The sequence below is a fragment of the Haemaphysalis longicornis genome, unplaced genomic scaffold, assembly GCF_048455015.1.
Source record: "Haemaphysalis longicornis isolate Haplotype H1 unplaced genomic scaffold, Haemaphysalis longicornis Haplotype H1 scaffold_39, whole genome shotgun sequence".
In the NCBI taxonomy this organism is placed as follows: domain Eukaryota; kingdom Metazoa; phylum Arthropoda; class Arachnida; order Ixodida; family Ixodidae; genus Haemaphysalis; species Haemaphysalis longicornis.
This window is the reverse complement of record NW_027526359.1, coordinates 2025413-2050374: the sequence shown is the minus strand read 5'-3', so window position 1 is coordinate 2050374 and position 24962 is coordinate 2025413. Positions and strand designations below refer to the sequence as shown.

At 47.2% G+C, this 24962-nt stretch overlaps 2 pseudogenes; both read right to left on the bottom strand.

Moving 5' to 3' along the window:
- Positions 1-9081: 9081 nt before the first annotated feature.
- On the bottom strand, positions 9082-11165 carry LOC144178044 (uncharacterized; annotated as a pseudogene).
- A 701-nt stretch (positions 11166-11866) lies between these two features.
- Positions 11867-24899, bottom strand: LOC144178043 (uncharacterized; annotated as a pseudogene).
- Between the last annotated feature and the right edge of the window lie 63 nt (positions 24900-24962).

Here is a 24962-nt window from a genome sequence, read left to right as displayed (position 1 = left end):
ATGTGATCGCGGTCGCCGACTTTGAACGCACACTCGTAGAAACCTCCAAGCTCCCGCAGCCCTTCGACGTGAATCCGGCGCTACCGCAAGAACAACGGAACAAATTATTGGATTTGCTGCGTCGCTATAGCGAATGTTTTTCGTCGAGCTCAAAACTACGTCAGACCCCTCTAGCGAAGCACCGAATAATAACCGAAGATGGAGCCCGACCTACCCGACAGTCACCGTACCGCGTCTCTTCACACGAACGGGGAGCCATCCGGACTCAAGTCGACGACATGCTCAGCAACGACATTATACAGCCATCGAAGAGCCCATGGGCTGCGCCCGTCGTACTCGTAAAGAAAAAAGACGGCACACTAAGGTTTTGCGTTGACTACCGGCGACTGAACAAAATCACGAAAAAGGACGTGTACCCCCTCCCCCGAATCGACGACGCCCTCGACCACCTCTGCCGCGCGAAGTACTTCTCATCGATAGACCTGAAGACCGGCTACTGGCAAATTGAAGTGGACGAGAGAGACCGAGAGAAGACTGCATTTATAACCCTAGACGGCCTATACGAGCAGGCTGTGCACAGCACCAGCGACGTTACAAAGAGTCATGGACACTGTGCTAGCTGGCCTTAAGTGGCACACCTGCTTCGTATACCTCGACGACGTAGTGGTATTCGCCCGGAGTTTCGACGAACACCTTGCAAGGTTGGAGTCTGTACTCGAGGCCATTCGTACGTCGGGGTTGACGCTGAAGCCTGAAAAGTGCCGTTTCGCATACGGGGAACTCAAGTTCTTGGGCCACGTCGTCAACGCCGCGGGAGTCCAACCTGACCCGGCAAAAACTTCAGCCATTGCGAACTTCCCAAGGCCGAAAGACAAGAAGGGCGTGCGAAGATTTCTCGGGCTGTGCGCATACTACCGGCGCTTCGTCGCAAACTTCGCACGCATTGCAGAGCCACTCACGCGCTTGACGAAAGATAGCACCCCTTTCAGCTGGGAAAACGACCAAGAAAAAGCATTCTGCGAGCTGCAAAAACGCCTGCAAAGCCCGCCCGTGCTCGCTCATTTCGACGAAAATGCCGAAACGGAAATGCACATGCACGCCAGTGATATAGGCTTGGGTGCCGTCCTTGTCCAAAAGCAAAGCGGCTGCGAAAGGGTAATCGCCTATGCCAGCCGTGGTCTGTCGAAGGAGGAGAAAAACTATTCTGCCTCTGAGAAAGAGTGCCTGGCTATTATATGGGCGATTTCAAAATTTCGCCCATACGTGTATGGAAGGCCATTCAAGGTTGTAACAGACCACCATGCGCTGTGTTGGCTCGCCAATTTGAAGGACCCCTCTGGCCGTCTTGGGCGGTGGAGCTTGCACCTGCAGGAGTTCGACGTTACAGTCGTTTTAAATCCGGCAGGAAACACTCCGACGCCGACTGCCTGTCCCGCGCCCCCGTCGACCCACCACCACAAGACTCTGATGAAGACAGCGCGTTCTTCGGGATCGTGACGGAGAGTGACCAAGCCACCCAGCAGTGTGCCGACCCCGACCTACGCGTCATAATAGAGTACCTCGAGGGATGCAACGTTGCCGTTCCTAGGACCTTCAAACGCAGCTTACCAGCATTCAGCCTGAGAAACTCCGCCCTCGTTTAGAAGAATTTCAGCCCCGGAACAAGAGCGAATTATCTTCTCGTCATCCCCGCGGACCTTCGTGACAAAATCTTGGAAGCCTGCCACGACGACCCGTCTTCCGGACATCTGGGGACAGCCCGCACTATTGGAAAAATCAAGGCTAGGTACTACTGGCCCGGCCTTACCTCTGACGCCACCCACTACGTCCGGAGCTGCCGTGACTGCCAGCGACGAAAAACGCCGCCGACAAGACCCGCCGGACTTCTGCAACCGATCGCCATCCCATCGAAACCATTTCAACAGATTGGAATGGACCTTTTAGGCCCGTTCCCTACGTCACGATCACAGAACAAGTGGATTGTCGTAGCGACTACATTACATGACGCGCTACGCAGAGACCGCCGCTCTTCCGAGGGGGACTGCAGAAGAAGTGGCGAAGTTCTTTATAAGCCAAGTTGTGCTGCGACATGGAGCCCCGGAAGTCCTAATCACAGAATGCGAAACGGCATTTACTGCGGAGCTGATGCAAGGAGTATTACGCTACACCAACACGGATCACCGAAGAATGACAGCGTACCACCCCCAAATGAACGGACTAACAGAACGTCTGAACAAGACAATCGCAGATATGCTGTCAATGTACGTTGACGTTGAACATAAGATTTGGGACGAAGTGCTCCCGTATGTCACGTTTGCGTACAACACGGCTATCCAGGAGACGACGCAGCTAACGCCGTTCGAGCTTGTCTACGGTAGAAGGCATACTTCGATGCTCGACGGCATGCTTCCGCAAGTAGAAGACGACGACCTCAACGCCGACGTCCACGGATATCTTCAACGTGCGGAGGAGGCCCGCCAGCTCGCTCGAGTTCGTATAACAGACCAGCAGCTGGTGGATGCGGGCCGCTACAAGCTCCGACGCCGAGACGCCGAGTACCACCCAGAGGATCGTGTGTGTGTTTGGACTCCCATCCGACGACGCGGACTCAGTGAGAAGCTCCTGCGACGGTATTTCGGACCCTACCAGATTCTACGACGTGTTGGCCAACTTACCTACGAAGTGATCCCCGATGGTGACTCCGGCACATCACGACAACGCACGCGGCCTGAAGTCGTCCACGTGGTTCTCTTAAAACCTTTCTACGGACGATGACGAACTTTTATTTTGATTTGTTCGTACTGTCGGTTATGTTAGCATCGGGTCGATGCACTCTTAGAGGGGGGGTAATGCCGCGAACCATACATTGGGTTTGCTTATTTGTGTTTTGCTTTTACCGCCCGGCTGCGTCGGTCTGTTTTATCTCTGCGCCAAGGGAAGCGCGTGTTCCATTCTTTCTTTCTGTGCCGCATGTGTTATCTGTTGTGATAGGGAGAGCATTCCGATCTAATGTCAACAGCCCAGAATAATCTTCTTGGATCTACTATATTCTCGATGCGAATCGACGTTTCGAGAACCACGCGCGCCGAAAGATAAAAAGCCTGCAGTACGGACGCGGGGGCATTCGATTCGACGACACTCACCTGTGCAAGTCACTTTGTTGACCGCTGCTTCGCCGCTTCTGTATTCGTTTGAGTTGTTAGGGGAGCACAAGTTCGCTCCAATAAACGTGTGTCTCATTCAAGACAACTGCATCGTCCTTGTCTTCGTGACAATATAGTACATATTATTGTTTATAATTGCCCGATAAATCACGCAGTCATTTTAAAGGATTTTATGAAGACGCAATGTGTAGAAACAAGTATGTGTAATAGACCAGAAGAAACCGCGGTTCTGGAGAAGGATCCCAGGCGGACGCGCTCGGTAATCAGAACACTAGAGAACGAAAAGTAACTAGAGTTACAAATTCGCAATGATTCCTGCGACAGCAATGATCAGCCCTAAGTCGTATATAAATTGAAGGTTGTAGGTATAAAACGAGTAAATCATGCGGTAAATGGTTCAACGGTTTCACAAAATTTAAAAGTTTAACAGCTAAGAATGTCGTCATTCAAGAACGAGTGTACGTTTTGAGGGAAACACGGTTGTTGAATTTCGTAGAACATTTATTTCGAGAATACAGACTGTGAACTATTAAAGAGAATTGCCGTTTAATATTCGACAAACTGCGAGTAAGTAAAATGTTGCATATTTGTCATACCATGGAGGTAACTGATACTGGGCTGTAGTAATCTCAGAGGAATTTATCATCAGTCTTGATAAAAACATATTCCTTCCTACCCTACAATCAAAAGCTAGCCAGCATAACTCTACTGGTTGTTCAAAGAGTTCTTTAAGAAATAAAGAGCGTCACTGTTTTCATTAATTTTTTAATTTGGAATTACTGTTTCGGATTCCAAAAATGAATTAATTTTAGCTTGTCTTTGTAATAATGTCTGCTTTGTGAAAATAAATTGAGTTTTTAGGATGACGTAAAAGGATGGATAAATATAATTTCTGCAATTGCTGAGAGAACCCATGGACGTCGCCCCGAAGGTTGAACAGAGAATAAAGGAACAGTCATTGGAATGAGTTGCTCTCTCTAGAGTTTTCTGTTCAATTCCTGGTTATCTTTTCTTGATGATGTTCCAAACCTCTCCCGGGTAAGTAGCATAATAGGAATAGTGTTTTTAAGAATGTGCCCTTACATCCATTTAGGTCATTTCCTGTACAGCATAAAGAAGTAGTGGGAAAACCATCCGGCCGGAAAGTTTGCTATTTGAGCATAAAAATCATTTCTTTATTCACCAACGCTTTCAGGATTGGCTGAACCCGCGCTATGGATCTGTAGAATATAAACTCAAGCATATGATCTCTTCTGATGCAGATTTTACTCTTTCTTAGAAAATTCTAACTTCAGTTAACAAACCATGTTGGAATACATGTATAAAACTGTCCAGATTTGGTGCCCTAGTTATGGAACCAAATCGGAAGCATAATGTCCTTACTACTAAAGACATTGTCCTTAATCTCCTTACTAATAAGGTCGCGATGGCGAACGTGAACGTACATTGATAAAGAAAACCGGTAAGGTCACTTAAGTGAGAGAAATATACTGAAGATGTTAATAGATCTGACAATATGGTTACTCCAACCTTCGAAACACTATGCCTAGCAGATGTAATTGGAATTTTTTTCGTCAAAACCTCCTTCAAATTACATTATAACACAGACTGAAAAATATATTTTTTAGTTAAAGCGAAGTTTCATGCCACACCTCACTTCAACAAATTATATTCGAGCAAACAAAATATCCACTTCGAAGCAATAGCACATGTGGAAAACATACCATACCCGCGTAAACGGCGTTGCGGAGGCTATTAAGAAAATCGAAATTCCAGGACAGTGGTTCATACCAAAAGCCAAGAAAATGACTGGCGGACATTGACGCCTAATATCTTTCAATTGGTTACAACATACTAATATGACAACGAAAACGTAACCACAACAGCGAAAAAGACACCAAGGCGCATATTTTATCTCTGTAGCGACAATATAAACTGAAGGTTTTTGAACAGTCACAGAATTTACTGTTATCAATCTTTGAACTGAGCTATGTTTTCGCATTCTGCACCAAGTGAGTGTCACATGTCAATAGCAGAGTACATTTTATATTGAATTTCAACCTTTCTTCATGTGGCATGAATACCAACATAAATGGCTTAGAGTTTCAACAACCAGGCTGCCCATGAAGCAGCGCCGGAGAGTTTTGAAGTAATTCTTCTCCTTGTTGAGGGTCCTTCTCCACCGCTCTCTCTGTAAGGCGACAGCTGGATCACGCTCGCCAGGCTAGGCACAACCACTTCGCCGCTACCACTCCCTTATGTCTTCTGCATAACGACCCCTCAATAACTCGTCCTGACGAAGTTCTTCTTTGCCAAGTTCGCGTGAACAATGCATTTACAGCCCCCCTCCATCACATGCACATGACCCCACCCGACTGGCGATTGCCCGCCCTACTGCCCGTACTGCTACACACACAAATCTTTATTGCGTGGGGAAAAATTGGACTCCAGTAGAAGAAAGAACATGGGGTAGGATTTTTATGCTACAGACAAATAGCAGCCAACATGGCGGAGCTTTCTTGCATTAGCGACCGACTCCCAGCTATTGTGATCAAGCTAAACAAGCGGTGCAGGTTAAAGATAGTACAGGCCTAGCCACCAACAACAAGCTATGATGATCAAGACGTAGATAGAGTCCACGAGGACGTCGAATCAGCAATAAAAAAGGCAACAACGCAGCTCACGATTAGGATGAGAGACTTTAACGCAAAGGCCGCTAAAAAGCAGATTGGAAAAAAGTCACTGACAAATTTCGGGAAAAAAAACAATTGCAACACCACAGGAGATACACTGGTGAGATTAATTTGAATAAAGGAATAACCTGAGGTTGATTAACACTATCTTCTACTAACCAAAGATTAGGATTTGGACATGAAAAAGTCCGGATGGTACAACCAAAAATGAAATCGACTTCATTCTAAGTGACAACTGAGGAATCGTGCAAGACCTAGAGGTGTTAAGTAATGTTCGGAGCAGGAATCACGGGACGATTAGATGAAAGCTAACGTTGAATCTCAGAAGCGAAAGCACGAACATCGCAGGAGTTTATAACAACTCTTCAGAAGAAATTTTCACTTTTCAATGATCACAACGAGGTCAGTATAGACAGGCTGAATGACAACTTAACAGCGGCACTCAGTGAGTAAGCATCAGCTTTGGGAGGGGCAAAATCTAGGGAACAAACTGAAAAACTGCAAATAAAACGAAGGAAGTAATTGACAAACGTATTAACAAGAAATTGTCAAGCACGGTGTATCGGATTGAATTTGCCGAGGTTTCAGAACTGATTAACAGGAATAAAAAAAGTAGTTCATACATATACCATGGGGGTGATCGAGGAAACCCTGCACATATGGAAAGCTTGAAAGCAACTAAGCTAAAAATGGCATTGGGAAAACATACGCATTCAGAGATGACAACGGAAACATTAGGCACAACTCTGGCGAAAAAGCTAAGATAGAACAAGCATTCTACACGAGGATTTATGCCAGTGACGTTAAACCAGGGGTAGCTACTGAGAATACAAGCTCAACTTGCGATGTCCCACTGGTAACTACAGCGGAAGTTGGAAAGGTGTTGAAATGCATGAAAATTTAAAAGCTGCAGGTTACGATGGCATAATCGTAGATCTTTGAGGCAGAGAGGAGATATGGTTCGGTAAAAGCTGGCTGTACTTTTTTCGGAATGTTTGGAGGCTGAAAAAGTGCCCATCGCCTGGAGAAATAGCAACATTATTCTGATTCTCAAGAACGGAGATCCCAAGGACCTCAACAATTAGAGACCCATCAGCCTTTTCTCAGTTATTTACAAGCTGTTTAGCAAAGTTCGAATTACCCGAACAGGTGACAGCCTGGATTCCCGTCAACCCTGAGAGCAGGCTGGGTTCATGAAAGGGTACTCAACCGCAGGTCACATCCATGTTGTCAACGATGGCATGGGAAAATCCGCACAATACACTCAACCCTTTTACTCCGCTTTTAGAGATCACGAGAAAGAGGCAGCGGTTTTGGAAGCGATAAAAGACCAAGCAATAGAGAAAACCTGCATAAGCCTTCTAAGCGACTTATATAAGGAACGCACGGTAGGAGAAGGCTCCACAAGCAAAGCTATAAGAAATTTCCGACCTGGAAGAGAGTAAAAAGGTGAATCACCATTTCTCAAAAACTATTGACAGCATGTCTCGAGGGTGTATTTAGAAAGCTTGAGTGGGAAAACGTAGGATTAAGGATAAATAGGGAATATTTCAGCTATTTGAGGTTTGCGGTTGACAGAGTCTTGCTGAGTGAGACTGCCGAACACAAGAAAATAATGCTTTATGATCTACAATCAGAAATCACGGCCATGGGACTAAAAATAAATATGAGTGTATCTATATAATAAGGAATAAGCATTCCAAGGAGGTCTTCTTCGGCTTAGGAAAAAAAACGCTGCAAGAAGCAAAAGAAGGCATCTGCATCGAACAGATGGATAGTGCTGACCCAAACCACGAGAGAGAAATGCTGCGCAGAATAGGTATTGGTTAGGGCGCAGTCGGCAAGCACTCCCAAATAAAAAAATGTGCAAAAGTGTATACTGCCAGTGATGATATGCGCAGCTTAAACTTGGTGCCTTAGTAAACACCAAGAGCTCAAACGCAGGTCAGATCAACGGGCATGACACGAATTATGTTAGTAAGAAGACTCAGGGACAAGAAACGAGCTACATGGATAAGAGAACAAACTAGAGTTTACGATATCAGAGCTCAAATAAAGAAATACAAATCGACGTGGCCTGGCCATGCTTTGAGACGAACGCATGACTGGTGGACAATTAGGTTAACCGAGTGGATATCACGAGATGGGAATAGAAGAAGAAAATGTCCAATTACACAATGGAGGGTTAAAATACGAGGGTTAAAATACGAAGGACGGGTTAAAAACGGCTGTGGTGAGCACGGAATCAAACGCTTTCTCGTAATCTATAACTAGCTCTTGTAACTAGCTCTTCCGCGCATACAAGTGTGTATGTGTGTGCGTGTAAACTATGTCGATATTGTATAGTATTGTCTGTTGTATAATCACGCGACCTGTCCTTCTCCTCGCTGTTATTTTGGTGAATATTCTTGTACCACTTTCCCCCACTCCTGCTTAAAGCCTGGCAATCAGGCTAGCAGTATGTCAATAAATAAATAAATAAATAAATAAATAAATGCCACCTAAAGGGGTTTATTGTGCTCGGCGGGTTTTTCTATCACATGGTTGACGACATGGATGTAATCCATGGTTGAGTACTCTTTACTAAACCCAGCCTGATCTCTCGGTTGATAGGAATCTAGGCTGTTATATACGCGGCTAATTATAAATTTGGTAAACAGCTTGCAAACAACGGAGAGTACGCTGGTAGGTATGTAATTCTTGAGGTCCCTGGGGTCTACCTTCTGATGAACCAGAGTAATGTGGGCGTTTTTCGAGGCTTTGGGCACTTTCTTGTTCTTCAAGCATTCCGATAATAGTACAGCGAGCTTTTACAAAACATCTACTTCCTTCTTCAAAAAATATGTTGTTATGCATTCGTCACCTGCAGTTTTTTCTCTTTTCATGACGTTGAGAGCCGTTCTTACCTCCTCTTAGGTTCTACTGGCAGTATCCCCTGGTGTAACGTCGCTGGCATATAGTCCCGTGTAGAAGCGTTCTGCTACATTTATTATTGTTACCTAGGCGGCGCGCACACGGTGCGTGGACGACAGACGAGACAGCGCTGGGGACTGAAAAACGTTTATTCGTCCGTGAACACGGTATTTAAAGCATAGCAAGGGAGAGGGAGTTGGGAAGGAAGAAAGGGCGAGGAAAGACATGACGCTCAGTTGTTGATGCGTCACACTCCTGGCTCAGGCGGCGGGAGATAACAAAGCAAGCCGATTTACAACATTTCTCCTCCCTTAGTATTGAAAACGCTGTACAGGCTTTCTTTCCCGAGTACAGCGTCGCAAAACTTGGGGGGGACCCTGCCGCACATACTGGCGGAGTGTACTCAGCTCAAGAATCCCTTACCTTTCCTCCCCCTTCACCTTCCCCCACCTACCCGAGCGATGGGAGATCTTGATGTCCAGCCCCGAACTGTCGACGCAGCAAGAGCTCGCGTCCAGGGGCCAGGAGCTATTGGACTCATATGGGACTTGTGAACAGGGTTCCACTCCGTCTGATGCCTGCGAGCGTCACCTGAAATAGGCTCAGTAAAGGTTGTTTCTCTCTCTTCCTGCGCCTTCTGGATAGGCGGCGACGGTTTTGCAGGTGCCACCTAGTCTGGAGGCTGCTCGTTCAAATCGCCTTCGTTGTCGGTCGGCGTGGACGCAGCTGCAGCAGAAGGGTTCCCCTCGTCTTGGTCTCAGTGAACGCCACTCCGAGCGGATGCCGGGCTCGGCCTGGAACGCACTTGGTCTATGTGATGCCGAACCACCCCAGCGGGCGTTTATATGGTGACCATGCGCGACCCTGTAGTGAACTGAACTTTCCCTGGTGTCCATTTCTCCCCCTGGCCGTAGTTACGGGCGTACACGGCTGTGTCAGGCGGCAGTGTCCACTCCTCCGTCTCCCGGGTTGACCATGGGAAAGGTGGGAAACATGAGTCCAAGCGAGAGCGGATCAGGTACCCGAATGGAAGTTCCGAAGGGGATTTTCCCTCCTGGCACGGCATTCTCCTGTGGTTGAAAAAACCTTTCACAGGTTTCTCTTCTAAAGGACCTACACTTATCTTCTTTAAAGCTTCCTTAATCGTCGGAACAGCTCGTCCAGCGAGCCCGTTAGATTGTTGGTGATACACACCCGTATGGAGGTGTGCGATGCTATTGGTCTTCGCAAGGTGGCGAATTCTTGTAGTGAAGAATTTGCCACTTTTGCGAAAAACTGCGTGCCACTGTCCGTACTTTGCGAAGAACTGCGTCCCATTGTCCGTCTGCGAGCCATTGTCCGTTCGCCATCATTTGAACTGCGTGCGATTGTCTGTAACTAGTGGGCGTGGAACACCGAATCTGGCAAAAATGCTGCGTAAGCTGGAAATTGTAGACTGCGTGCTTGCCTGCCTCATGGGCACGGTTTCAATCAACCTAGTGGCAGCATCCACGACCACCAGTATCATGCTGCCTGCGACCAGCCCGGCGAAATGGGCGTGCAGCCTGGACCATTTTTTCTTAACGGCTGGCCAACTCATTGGTTGAGCAGAGGCTGGCATAGGCAGGTTTTGCACGCTGTTGTGGCACGACGCTGAAAGGTGTTCTATCTCTTGGTCTAGTCCCGGCCACCAGAATGCCGATCTGGCGACAGCCTTCATTGCCGATGACCCTTGATGTGTCTCATGCAGCATATGTAGCACCCGTTTTCGTGCTTGTGTGGGAACAACAACTCGATGACCCCAGTGTAACAACCCATCATCCACGGATAGTTCTAACCGGCGGTCCGAGAATGGAACCAGCTCTGTGTCCTTTACATGTTTCGGCCAGCCATGCTTGGTGTACTCCACGACCTTCGCTAGCAAAAGGTTCCGTGCAGTTAGCTCTTTGAGTTTTTCGACAGACACAGTACTATCATCGAAAGTTGCTAAAGCGTAAACATACTCTGGGGGTTCCCTTCTCACTGGTGGTGCTGGAGTCTGCAGCGGTACCCTGCTGAGGGCGTCGGCGTTTAGTAGCAGCTTACCGGGCCAATACTGAAGCTTGTAGCGAAATCCGCCTAGGTAGAGAGCCCAGCGCTGTATTCGCGCTGCGGCCAACGCTGGCGTGGGCTTCACCGCTTTCAGCAGGCCCAGGAGGGGCTGGTGATCTGTGACGAAGGTAAAATCTCTGCTGAGGAGATAGTCGCGAAATTTCGACACCCCCAAAACAAGGGCCAAGGCCTCACGTTCTAGTTGGGAGTAATTCCGCTCAGCAGTGGTCAGCGTTCGCGAAGAGAAGCCTATGGTATGGTTCCCTTTTCCATCCGTTTGAAACAGCACGGCACCAATGCCATGCGGAGAATCGTCGCACTCCATTTTTAATGGCTTTGCGGGGTCCTAGTGAACGAGCACACCTGCCGCAAGTAGGAACTGCTTTGCGTTGGCAAAGGCGGTGTGTTGGGCTTCTCCCAAGACCCAACGCGCATTTTTGCCAAGCAACAGGTACAAAGGTGCAAGCAAAGATGACATATTCGGAAGGAACTTGGATTAATACGACAGCATGCCCAGAAATCAGCGTAGTTCCTGCACATGTGTCGGGCTAGGAGCCCGGGCGATTGCTTCCACATGTTTCTCAGTGGGGTGTATGCCGTTTTTGTCGATTTGGTGCCCTAACTACGTGACTGAAGGCTGACTAAATTTGGATTTGTCTAGACAGAGTTTTACAGCGTATTCACGGAAACGCTGCAGCACCGCTCGCAGGGTCCCACGGCTTCCCTGTCGCTCCGAAACCAACACATCATCGAGGTAAGCTTGCACACCTGGTAGCCCCTGCAGGGCTGTTTCGATTTTTCGTTGGAAGATGGCTGGGGCAGACGCTATGCCAAAAGGCAGCCTCTTGAAGCAATATAGCCCTCGATGAGTGTTAATTACGCATAGCTTCTGCGATTCTTCGTCAAGCGGTACTTTATTATACGCGTCACGCAGGCCGAGAGTGCTCAAGTACTCTCCGCCGTATAGGCACTCAAACATGTCGTCAATCACCTTCAATGGGTACTGCTCGAGTTCGCATACAGGATTTAAAGAACGTTTTGAATGTCATTGACGATGTCGTCTACGCCCGAGAGACTCGTTGGCGATCCTGCTTCCGCAGTCAAGTTAAAGACAGGTGACCCTGCGTTGCTCAGCTGAAAAATTAGGTACCGCCCGCAAAGACTACGACCGGGGCAATTTAATACTACAAGGAGCAGTCTACTACGGCAACCTTGTAGGCTACCTTCATGTCCAATTGTCCTAGGACGGGGAGCTTGCCAAGACAACAGGAAACCTTGACCGATGAAGGTTGCAATAGCGGCCATCTCTCCCGGTTCTTTTCATAAATTTCACGTGGCACAACGCAGATGGCGACCCCGTGTCTATCAGAATTGGCATGTCAACGCCGCACCAAATGAATGTCCTGTAAATGGGGGCTCTAATTGCCACTTCCGAGATGAAGTCAAAGTCCAGAGGTGCATAGCTTCGTCTACGTTCCCCTCCGCACAGTCTTCTACCACCGCCATTGCTCGTACCCGCATGCCTTGCGTCTGCACGGTTTCGCGTTTCCTCGGAGCGTCGCTCGAACACATTTTCGCAAGATCACCCGGCCTACCACAGCAATAGCACCTACTCTTGGCCCAGCCGCATGCGTGGCTGTTATGCTTCTTACTTACGCAGCGTCCGCATTTTAGAGTAGGCTCGTTCGTCAACACGCCCTTCGCGTCAACCTTCAGGACGGTAGATGTATCGCCCGATATCTTATTTGCATCATCTTCTGCCATTTCGGCTGATTATGGTATTGCTTGGGCGTCTTCCAAAGGCAAGTTTGCTTTTGCCAAAAACAGTTTTTGCAAGGCCTTTGATCTGACACCACAGACTATACGGTCGTGGAGCATTCGTTCCAGCATGCTGTCAAAATTGCAGTTGTCTGCAATGCGTCGGATGTCGACAAGAAAATGTTGCAAAGGCTCACCTTCGTGCTGGCTTCCATTGAAGAACCGGAAGCTTTCCGTTATTTCGTGGCGCTTTTAGTCAAAATATTCATTCAGCGCTGCAATGACTTCTTCGTAGGTTAGGCTGTTCGGTTTCTTCGGAGCCACCCGTCCCGTCAGAATCTGCACAGTCCTCGTATTTAACGGTGCTAGGAGTAACGCCTTTTGTTTCGCTGTGTCTGTAACAACCCTTGTCTCGAAATAAGCTTCTGCCTTGATGACGTACGCTTTCCAGTTGTCCCTCTCGCCGTCATACTCGGGAAGATGGTGATGGGCCATGGCTGCCGTTGTTATTACTGCAGGTTCTTGAAAGACCGTACCGTGGTTTTTCTCGCAGTGTTCTTCTTTTACTTCATGGGTTCCTTTATTGCTGGTCGCCACTGTTACATAGCCGGCACACACACGGTGCGTGGACGACAGACGAGACAGAGCTGGGCGTGGAGCTGGGGACTGAAAAACGTTTGTTCGTCCGTGGACACAGTATTTAAAGCATAGCAAGGGAGAGGGAGTTGGGAAGGAAGAAAGGGCGAGGAAAGACATGACGCTCAGTTGTTGATGCGTCACACGCCTGGCTCAGGCGGCGGGAGATAACAAAGCAAGCCGATTAAAAAAAATATAGCGTTCAAGTTGTGCGTTATGTTACCCTGCTCGTATCTCTGAGTGCGTACACGCTGTCTTTGCCGATGGCCAGTTTCCTCTTAGTTTCCTTGAAGCTTCCCCCCTATTTGCAGCGTTTCCTCAAAAACTGTCATGTGATAACGCCGAATGTATTTTCTTTTATTTCTGTTAATCAGTCTCGACAACTCGGCGAATTCCATCCGATCAGCCGCACTTCACAAGTTTATGTTATCACATTTGGCGATCCGTTCCTTCCTTTTTTACTTAGTTTCCCAGTTACATGTTGCTTCTCCCACAGCGGCTGCTGATTCAGTTAGTGCCGATGTTCGGTTGTCATTTAGCCTGCCTACACTGACTTTCTCAAGCTCGTTGAAAGTGCGGATTTGTTTTGAAATGCATTTTAAGCTCGTGCGATCTGGCTGTGACTGATTCTATGCGGGGTGTCTTAGTTTTTACGAGTTCCGTTTTTTCTCTTCAAAGATACCGCCTTATCTTGCATCTAAACATCTTGTGATCGCTATTTCGGCTCTTAGCAAATCTACATCTTCGACGATATCCCGGTTGTCACTTATAATGAAGTCGATTTTGTTTTTTGTTGTTCCATCGGGACTTTTTAAAGTCCATTTCCTATTCTTTCGTTTGTAGAAGAATGCGTTCATTAACCTCAGTTTATTTCTCTCTTAAAATTCCACGAGTCTATATTCTCGGTTGTGAAAATTGTCCAATCCGAAGTTTCTCACTGACCTTTCCCCCATTGGCTTCTTACAGACCTTTGCGTAAAGTCTCCCATCACGATCGTGAACTGCGTTGTTGCCTTCTGCATTGCTGATTCGACTTCCTCGCAGAATCTACCCATGGCTTCATTATCATAGATGTTTTTTGCCGAATAGGCCTGCACTACATTTAACCTGTATCGCTTGGGTAGCTTTATCACGATAACCGCTACGCTCTCGCTAATGCTGAAAAACTTTTCCACGTTTCCTGCTTTTTCTGTGTGACTTAAAAATGCCCCCCGGTGTTCCCTCTTCTCTTGGGGTCTCCTGCAGCAAAGAATATGCCCGCCAGTGAGCTCTATAAAGCCTCCTCCGACCCTTCTAACGTTCATAAACCCCATGATATCCCAGTTTATGTCCGAGAGTTGCTCTACTAGTGCAGCTAAGCTTCCTTCGCTAGACAGACTGCATGCGTTGCCAGGGTCAAATTCCAATGAAGGCCTGTCTGGAGCCAGGGATTCTTAACCCCCTCTGCTGCCAGATATGTAGATTTTTTTGTTGTAAGTACATTTTTAGCGGCTAAGGGGGAAGGTTTAACAACATTACCCTGCATTTTATTAAACCTCCGAGCGTTGTGGCACCACTACACCTTAATAGTCAAACCATAACCAGAGCTGAGAGCTATATTTCGAGTCAAGAAATGCTTGTTGGATTACTTACAAGTAAACGGGGTATGCCTATGATCACAGAGCTCAGAAAACCCGAAGTTTTTACGGTTGTGAATTGAATTCAACAGCAGGCTAGCTTCCGATGCACTTAGATTGTGTTCGGCTTCTCTGAAACGGACTGATGTTTGGTGTTGTGGCGCGTTTTATATTCTCCTAATTCGAGGTCTTTACAAATACTGAACAAAAATAAGTACAAATACTGAATTACAAATACTCAACAAAAATAAGTAGTGAGGAGCATTTTTCAACCCTACCGAAGCCTAAACTAGCTAGTAAACTGCAGCGAGCGTCTAAATATCGTAGTGTGGCTTTTAGGCATCATTCGTGAAACATTTTTTATATAACCGTAATTTTTGCAACGGTACACTGGTTTATGTCGCAAGATAAATAAATTAGAGACCACGCCTCAACTACTGCCACAATTTAAGAGCTTGCACACCCAGTATTTTTTACAGTTTTATCCACCTGCCTAATAGCCATACAATCGAGTGTGAGCGCTTCCTAAATGCCATTACGCATGCCAAATTTTTACCAAATTAGTACGGATCTTTCAGGAATGGAAGTAATAGCATTTGTTCCAGATATTTCAGCAAAATCAACACTTACCGTTTGTTTATACGGAAGTTCAGTTTCGTTCTTAAAGTTGAATGTCAGCTTCAGTAAAACACTTTTATTCTGTGGTGTGAATTCAATTTTTCTCTCTTCCTTCGTAGTATAGTTTCCAATCATAGGAATAGTAACTTCACAAGGAACACGCTTAACTGGCCATGTGGAGGGAGTCCAAAACATCGCCATTTCGCATCTCTTGGTTCTTTTCGTCTCGTTAAAAAGCATTCCCACTTCCCATTGTCCAACACAACTAATTTTATATGGGGCTCCTTCAGCAGCGACACTGTAAAAAATTACAACATGTCAATACGAACCTCCGGAATTGTAAAAATAACGTCTACTCTCTGTTGGCGTTTTGATTTCGTATTCAATTGTTGCCCTGGTACAATATAATTCTGCAGTATCAAACTTGTGCGTAGGTTATTCTGTTTTTGTCTCAATTTTTTTTGCTACAACAGGCTACCATTTCGAGCAGTACTTTTCTCATATTTAAAAGATATTATTTCGCATATGGATTTTCCATCGTACATTGCCTGGCAGAAATAAAAAAACGTGTTGATCTTGCTTTCATACAATCCGTAAAACACGAAAGTGAAATGTGCCTTCGCAGGACCATTTGAATGTTTATTGTACAACGATACAAAACTTGCACATCGCTATTAATAATTCGTCGGCATGGCCTCGTTAGGCGCATCAACGTTAAACACTGCACTACACGCAGCGGAGGATTGCGTAAATCAGATTGGAACCCCATGCGCTCGCAACCGTGCGAATGAAACCGAACTACTTGTCAGGGAATCGTTTGGTGACGTCACAGTACGCTATAGCGAAAGGAGCGGAATTTGCGGGTGGGCAGGAATCATGTGGATGTGCTTGGAGATCAACGTTCTGCTGGCGGCAAGCTTAGGTAAAGGCGCCACTGCCTTGGTCCTGCTCCGTAACGTGTACGCCAGACGATACGTTGCGACGAGCTCAGCTTGTGGAACGCGATGGCGGCGTTCCACATAGGCGGCGGACGGGTTAACATAGCAGCTTCCACGCCTGCAAGCTTGCCTATCGAGGCGCCTACTATCAGCGCTCAGCGTCATGACGTACTACCGTACAATCTGAGGGACCACCTGCCTGTATTTCTCTGTGTGAGCGGTAGTAGCCTACAGACAAATGAAAACCAGGACGTATACGAACAGCTAATACAGATACTACGCCTCAAAAGTTTCGAAACGACGTAATAAAGATTGACTGGGCAAATGAGGGACAGCTAAATGAAGGAAATAAACGATATAGCTTGTTTATTCACCAATTTAGGAAGTTGCATTTCTCTTATTTTCCGTTGAAGTTTTGCCGAACAAAACGCAAATGACTAAAAACTTAGGTAACAGCGGAACCAACCCAGGAAATGGAAATCAGGGACTGGTTTTATCAACGGTTTCTTAGTGCACGATCACCTGATGACTTATTAATTTTTAAAAAGCAGAGAAACTTGCTGCCTAAAAACTGAGATGCACGCGCAGAGAGGAGCACCTCTCTTTGCTGAACGTTGAACCCGGTAGACATGAGTTACTATGGTCTCCACTGGACGCTCTGCTGAACCGCGGCAGTTCTTACGCCTCACCTACGAAATTACAAGTTATTTGCCAAGAACTACCCGGAAAGGATTTAGCAGTTGAATTTAACTCCTTTTTGTTGGGTCTTCTACGGGGAGCGGAATGTCAGACGCCTTAGAATACAGGAGTACTCCCAACAGCGATTCTATAATATTGCGACCTACCCCAGCTCATGAAATAATGTCTGTAATCCAGAATCTCCACAACACTACATGCCGTGATATTGAAGACGTCCGGATTTGACTTCTGAAATACGCTGTTGATATTGTTGAAATTGTTGAAAACAATTTAAAAAAAAGTGTATAACGCCTGGTGAATTTTTCGATTTGTCAAAAGCTTTCGACTTCGTAGATCATAGTATGTTGTTAAAAAATTGGAACAATATGGCATTCGCGGTAGAACTTTGAAATTGAGATAGTCATACTTATCCCGTAGAAAGCAAGTTGTTAAGCTGACTAGTGCCTGTTCTGCAGTTAAACATATTCTCGATGCCGTACCCCAAGGCAGCATACTGGTACCTCTCCTTATTATTCTGCACCTTAAGAATATTGTAAACATAAACCGGGAAGCGAGATTTAATATTTGTGCAGATGATGCTGGCACCTTCTTTTGAGACAAAATTATCTCTAATATATTATCAGCAGGTAACAACTCCATGACAATGCTAGAAATTGGGCAGCATCAAACTTCATGCGTATAAATACAGAAAGACTAAAGCCGTTATTTTTTGGCAAAGAAATGAGGTCATCACACCAGGTGAAACCAAAGTACTGCACTCGTCTAATGTAGGTATTGTCGGGAGCTTCAAGTGTCTTGGCGTAATATTTTCTACTCATATGTCTTGGGGCGAACATATAAGATTTTTCACGAAGTTAGCTTCAATCGCTGGTATGCTAGGCCGAATAAAACATTTTCTGTTCAGCGCGAGCTAAATTTCTTCTTTAAAACTGGCTTTTTTCCCTGATCTTACTTTTGTAAGCTGTATGGGGAACTTCAGTGACCTCTAGTTTGCAGCGCCTTTATATCCTGCAGAAAAAAGTTATTCGTCATGTCTACAACGCATCGTACCGATTCCACACTCCTCAACTACTCCACAATGCCAGAATAATCAGTATGAACAACTTGTATCAATATCGACTGAGCGTGAAGTTTCAAACAAAGAGCAGCCACAACCAGACTGCTTTACAAGGCCTTGCAAATTTGCAAGAAAGCCTTTCGCACTACCCAACGAGATATGCAGAAAACAGGTTAGTACAAACTTCTAGTCTAAATACCGGTCAACAGCGTTTATCTTACACTTTACTGTCTCTTTTGAACGCCTGCAAAGTAGATGGTTTTGATTTGTTTTCTTGTTGTTACTGGAATGGCTGACTCTTGTATAGTGCCTTAGTTTGATGCCTTCCTTTGGCTGTGATTCCTTGCTCAGCCGTGATTTCTGTTGTCACTGCAAGTTACTTTATGGTTCTTGTTTTTCTTTTTCTTCTTCTCCCAAGGAATGAAGATGATTTTTTTTTCTGTGTGTTCAGTTCATTTCTAATGCCACACACATGCTTTAAAATGATGTGCAACTGCGATGCTGCGCTGAACCAAACAAATCAGGGGCTGTGGGTTGGTCAAGCTGCCTGTGAGCAGCTTTTTTTCCCGCCGACCCCTCCATCTACCATGTTTGATGGCAAATAAAATGATTAGAATACATGATTTGATTTCACTTCAGCTCACCTATACCCCCGAACCATCTGAATGGACAAGTTAGAGGGATGGGCATCAGGGGCGTTCGCACGGCTATCCAGGCGTGACGTCATGGCTTTGTTGGTAGAGTGTTTCACACCTCCCGTTGGAGCCATATTGCTCGTGGGTTCGAAACGTAGAGCCGCCACGCAAATGGAACTTTTAAACAAGGCTTTCTAGCTCTGAACAGGCCGCTAGGGGCCGCGTCATGCATACATGCTTCCCGTCGGCTCCCGCATCGATTGGTATTTTGACCAGTAATTTCCAGTTATTGCCGTAAAACGTATAGTCAAACCCGGTTATATCGAAGTCGCAAAAAAACGCCCGCGAGTTCGATATATGGCATAATTCGATATATGCATTTTGAAGAATTGGACAGCATAAAAGCACCTACCGTTTATAAAAGCACTTTATTAATGAAACAAACTCACTTCCGCCCGAACTAGTCCTGAATTTTCTTCTGTTTAGGCAGCTTCGCTGCCTGCGAAAGCACGCACATTTCTACATTGTCCAAGGAGTCGGAGCAGCTGAGCCCGCAACCTTCGGCCTTCGCGCAGAAACGACGAACTAGCGCGAGCGCATCAAACACTTCTGAGGCTGTCGGCAAAGGCTCTTCGTCGTTTTCCTCGTAGCCGCTTGAGTTCGGTGCACCGTCTGAAACGTAAACTTCGTTTACGAGCTCACCCGTGGTCGCGACACCGTCATCCACGCTTACGAACTCGTCGGCCGTTGATCCATGAACGGTGTCCGGAAACTCCGAGAGCTCTGTAAACACTTCCACAACAAAGAGCGAGGTGAAGGAGCTCCACAGGAACCGCAGGGCTAAACCACTTTTCGAGGGTGTGCGGCGGGTTTCTCCTCTGCCGCGAGGGAAAGCCAATTTGGGGGGGGGGGCACTTTTGCGCCCCTGGCGTTCGATATTTCCGTATTTGCTGCTATTTCTGTTCGATATAAGCGTAATTTTTGCTATACATTCTCATAGATTACATTCTGTACGCAGAAATGGTTCGATTAGAGGATAATTCGATGTAAACGGGTTCGATATAGTCGGGTTTGACTGTACTACAAGGATAGCTGCATCACGCGGATCACCTGGACACCACCCACACGTGGATTCGTACTTCCACAGGTCAGCCATCACTATTCGAAAATCCGACCAGGCTGCTCACTTTACTTGGCCTATCTAAGCTAGCTAGCAAGCCCCAGCTGCGTCACGCTCTTGGCATGCGCTCTGCTCCTAGCAGCTGCGCTGGCAGCACATCTAGCGCCACGCATGCAGCCTCTTTCAAGAACTATGACGCCAGAATACTACGTACCAGCATTTGACCCCCACAGTGGGCTGTCGCTGCCACGCCACGACCCCTGGAGACAAGTACTGCGCACAAAACAAGCCCTCAAGAACCCCAACCCTCCGATCACGCCTCAAGTAAACCCAGAATGCAGCATTCACCCTGCCGCTTCCTGTGCACCGCCTGCTCCTCGACTGCCTGTCACAGGCTACAACAACATCATTCGCCCGCGCTAGGGCCTTCGGTTCGGAGCTTGTCCCAGCAACCAAATAACCAACAGCGTGGAACTCGCCCGGAACATACCAGTCGCACAGTTCTTCTACTCCCAAGTCGCTGTACATCCCCAAGCGCAACGCAGCCCCATTGCGGTGAGCGCTCCCAATGAAGCCGTCGTTTACGCCCTCCCTTTCCTCACTGCTATCCAAATCGGCTCTATAATATACGAAATGACGGCTTATATAAAACCCCTCAGGTTACTTCCCGGGGCGTCATTCAAGGCATCACCCAAGGCGCCACCTCGCTTGAACTCCGCATGGCCATCCATACTACTGGACCACCCAACTTGGACATCAGAATGCTCGGGAAGTCGTATGCAGCACTTATTACTTTCGACGGACCTCACGTTCCATTCTATAAGAGGGCCTGTAATGCTTTGCTAGCTGCTGCCCTTGCCGAAAAACCTATCAGTGCAGTGCTAAGTGCGGCGAACGGGGTCACCGTCAAGACAACTGCCCCGATCCCAAAAGAAACATTTGCACAGTGTCACACCCACAACGCCGCTCCGACCCCTGACTGTGTCCCCTGCTGCAAGCTCTGTGGACTTACACTAGCGCCAGCAAGGAGTTCAAACGCAAACTGAAACCATAACCGCGTCTCGCTTTCCGAAAAGTCAACACTGAACCCCTACCCACACCCCCTCCGTTCACGCAAGGTAACTACCTGGCTCCGGCTGGCTAAAAAAAGGTGAGCTGCTCAGCACTAGTCTTTTTTCGGCCAACTGCTGCTCCGCCACAAAATACTGCTTCCACTACCCTCCACACAACCAACACCACCTTACTTTACCCCGGAACAGTAACCCTCCTCTAAGAAGAAAATGCACGCCTGAAAATTCAGCTCTTTCAACAAGCTGACCAGAATAATGCAATGAAAGCCCAAATCACTGAACTAAAACCACTCATCATGGAAAACAATGCCTCCAATTCAATGTAGGAATCACAACCCTCTACCCCCGGCCCCTCCCATATTGAAGTTATCCGAAATGACCCGATGCCTACACCTATCGCCAGCTTACCTCAAGTGCAAGAATTAATAAAGATCTCGACAGATACCATCAAGGCCTTCCTGTCATAAGCTGTCCAAACCATAAACTCCCTCATATACCGAATGAAACAGCGCTTCCAAAACTGCAAAGAACGATTAGAGCACCTCCAACACCCCCAGGGTAAAAAGGCACAAGAAGTTCAATCAACATCCCCTGCCTTTTGACCCTAAACAAATGGTACTACCTGACTACGATGATGAGGACTCATTCATTTAATCTCCCCGCCTGGCCGGAAGACCACCGTAGCTTCTTACACACTGCTTGTATGGCAATTGAATTGCCGCTCGTATACCAATAAACGCGACAAACGTCTGCCGTTCGCTCTACAGAGCAGAGTGGAAATCATCGCATTACAGGAAACCGAGACTCCCCATGTTCAGCTCTTGTATTATACGGCTTACACGTCAAACCCAAACATCCGCACTGCAATCCTCGTCCGCATGATTCTTAATGCGCCGATTCAAATCTACCAAGCACAATAGACCACACGTTTAAAGAAGTTCTCCCTGCCCACAAATTCCAACCAAGCTTACTCGTGCTTAACCTTTACAGTCCGCCTAAGAATTTGTTTTCCGGTATTCATGACCTACTTAAACGCGCCACGAACAGCGTGAAACATTGGCGGCTGATTATCATAGGTAATTTTAACGCCCCGCACGTGCCTGGGGCTACGGACGAAATACCATTAAAGGCACCAGACTGCAATAGGCCATCCAGAAATTTAATTTGACGCTTTAAAGCTACCCTCAAACGACAAATCGAATAGGGTATAGCGTTTCCCGAGACACCACCCCTCACTTCACGGTTACCGAGAAGTGGAATCACCGACAGAGGAATCAGCGTGTAGAATCAGGGACAGAGCGCAGACGCCAAGTTGGACACGCCAATCTTCGGGAGGTGGTGTGCGCCGTTTTGGAGTGTCTCCATCATCCTCATCATCATCATGGAGATCCCAAGCATGATCATCACGGCATAAGCCTCGAAGAAGACGAGGACGTGCCCCTTTGTGAGCGCGTCTTCTTGGTGTGACCCCTACGAGGCATCGGGCACAAGTTTCGCGAAGTACACCCTCTTTTCCTCTCTCCTACCGGCCTTAAGCAATTGTTGCCCGTGACCATATAGAAGACGCCCATTGGGAATTTACGACATCACCCTGGGCAGTGACCACTGCCCTCTTGCGCTGACGCTCACCAATCAAAAATACCACAACTTCGTTTTGGCACTGCCCTTTTAACCAATAGGAAGAAATTCCGCGATCATCAACAAGATGTACGATTCATAGACCTAGGACCATGAAGCCAAGACCAGACTCGGCAATTACACCAAGAAAATCCCCTTTAACCCTGACTACCCTGCAATAAATACTCATTTGCAGCTTCTGTGTAATGCCCGCGCAGGACTGATAAAACGCTGAAAAAAAACCGCTCAAATTGAAAACTCAAACAGCGCCTCGGACGCATGGCAATGGAAGCAGCCGAGTACTCCGCGCACCTAAGCAGAGCGAACTGGAATAAGTTCTGTGACACACAGCAAGGCATGCTTGGGACCCGTAAAACATGATATATTCTCCACACACTGATGGGCAACACGAGAAACGAATACAACTACAACTCATCAACCTCGTTATCTCATCCATAACAACTCGGGCTCGGAATAAGAGATACTTCACGACCTCATGCAACGCTATGCAAGCTTCCACTCAGACTCCCTTCGGCCCCTTCCGGTGTACACAAGACAACCTGACGCTGGATTGGACTCCCCCTTCACTATATCCGAACTCGAAGCCATCCTTCACAAACTCACGCGCAAAAGCACACCTGGCAAACAAAAGATACCAATAAAACTCCTCAGAAACCTGGATCATGGGAGCCTTGATCGCGTCCTGGAGTGTCAGAATGCACAATGGGCACAAGGCCCCATCCCCCAGAATGGAAACATTCAGACCTCACCCTTATACCGAAGTCCAACAAACCTCTCAAGATGGATAATCTCTGTCCAATGTCTCTGACCTCCGGCCTGGGAAAATTGTTTGAACACATCGCTCACAACCGCATCTTTGTTTACGTAGAAGATCATCACCACTTCCCCGACCCCATGTTTGCCTACCGTCCCCACCTCACAAGGCAATACTATACTCTTATACGTAAAGAAAGACCTTCTCGACCACCTTACATCTCACAATTGCTATACAATCCAGGCATTTGATATTGAAGGCGCGTTTGACAATGTGTCCGGTGAAGCCATACCCACCAGACAAAATTCGACAAACTGCGGACAACATACATACAACCATGAGAAAGCATTCTCAACACACCGTACAGCTACGGTTGCGTTGAGCCACCCGCGCTCTGCTCCGTTTCCTACACGACCACAGGGCACGCCCCAAGAATTAGTATTTTGCCCTCTTCGGTTTAACCTTGCAGTGAAAGACCTACCTCCACTGCTGCAAGCCCTTCCGCACCTCAAACACGCCATATATGCGGAGGATGATCTTTCACTATGGAGCTCCACTGGCTCCATTGGCGAACAAGACACCTTACAGCAAGCTGTCCACATCATTCAAGACTACATGCAACAAAGAGGGCTCACATGTGCACCCGAAAAATCATCGCTTCTGACTCTCACAAAATGGGCCTCACCGCGCGTCAAGGACAAACTTCCTCTTCCAATAGTTGCCTTGAATGGACAAGCAATCTCCCATGCTTGCCAACTTCGCACATTAGGTATCAATCTCCCATAAGACGGTTCCGGGTCACAAACAACCTTACCACTACAAGGCACATAACCCAGATAACACACCTCCTAAATCGAGTAGCACAAAGACCACTAGGCCTTAAGAACATGACACCAACAGACTCGTCCAAGCACTTCTAACAAGTCGCATCACGTATGGCACACCATACCTGCTCCTCAAAACTGCCATAATCAAGAAAATCGACACTGTAAACCGCCAAACCTAGAAGATGGCGCTCGGCCTTTCTTCTACTACCGCAACCAAAAAATTACTCCAGTTGGGGCTCCGAAATTCATGCCAAGAACTAATCAAAGCCCACAAAGTCATGCAAGTACGTCGGCTCACCCTTACACCCACTGACCGGAACCTACTCACCACACTCGGATATTCAGCTCAAGCCCACCATGAACAAAGAAAACGAATCCCTCTCCCTATTCGCCAGCGACTGTGCATCGCCCAGTACAACACTGCCCGCCGTCAAGCCAGACCTCACCACCATGCGGCGGCATACGCCCAACAAGCCACCACTCGGCACGAATATGTCACGGCCTACAACCCTCAAGCTTTTGTTCCCAGCGTCACCAATCACCAGGGACAAGAACTCACCGCCGTAACGATTCGCACCTCGCAACTCACAACAGCAGAATTTGCCATTGCCCTCGCGTTAGAAACCACAGAGGAATACATCCCAGTCCTCACAGATTCGCAATCGGCCTGCCTTAACTACCTCACCGGCCGCATCTATCCTCAAGCCCTGCGAATTCTATATCTGTCTCTCCATCAGCCCCTCGCACACTACGTATG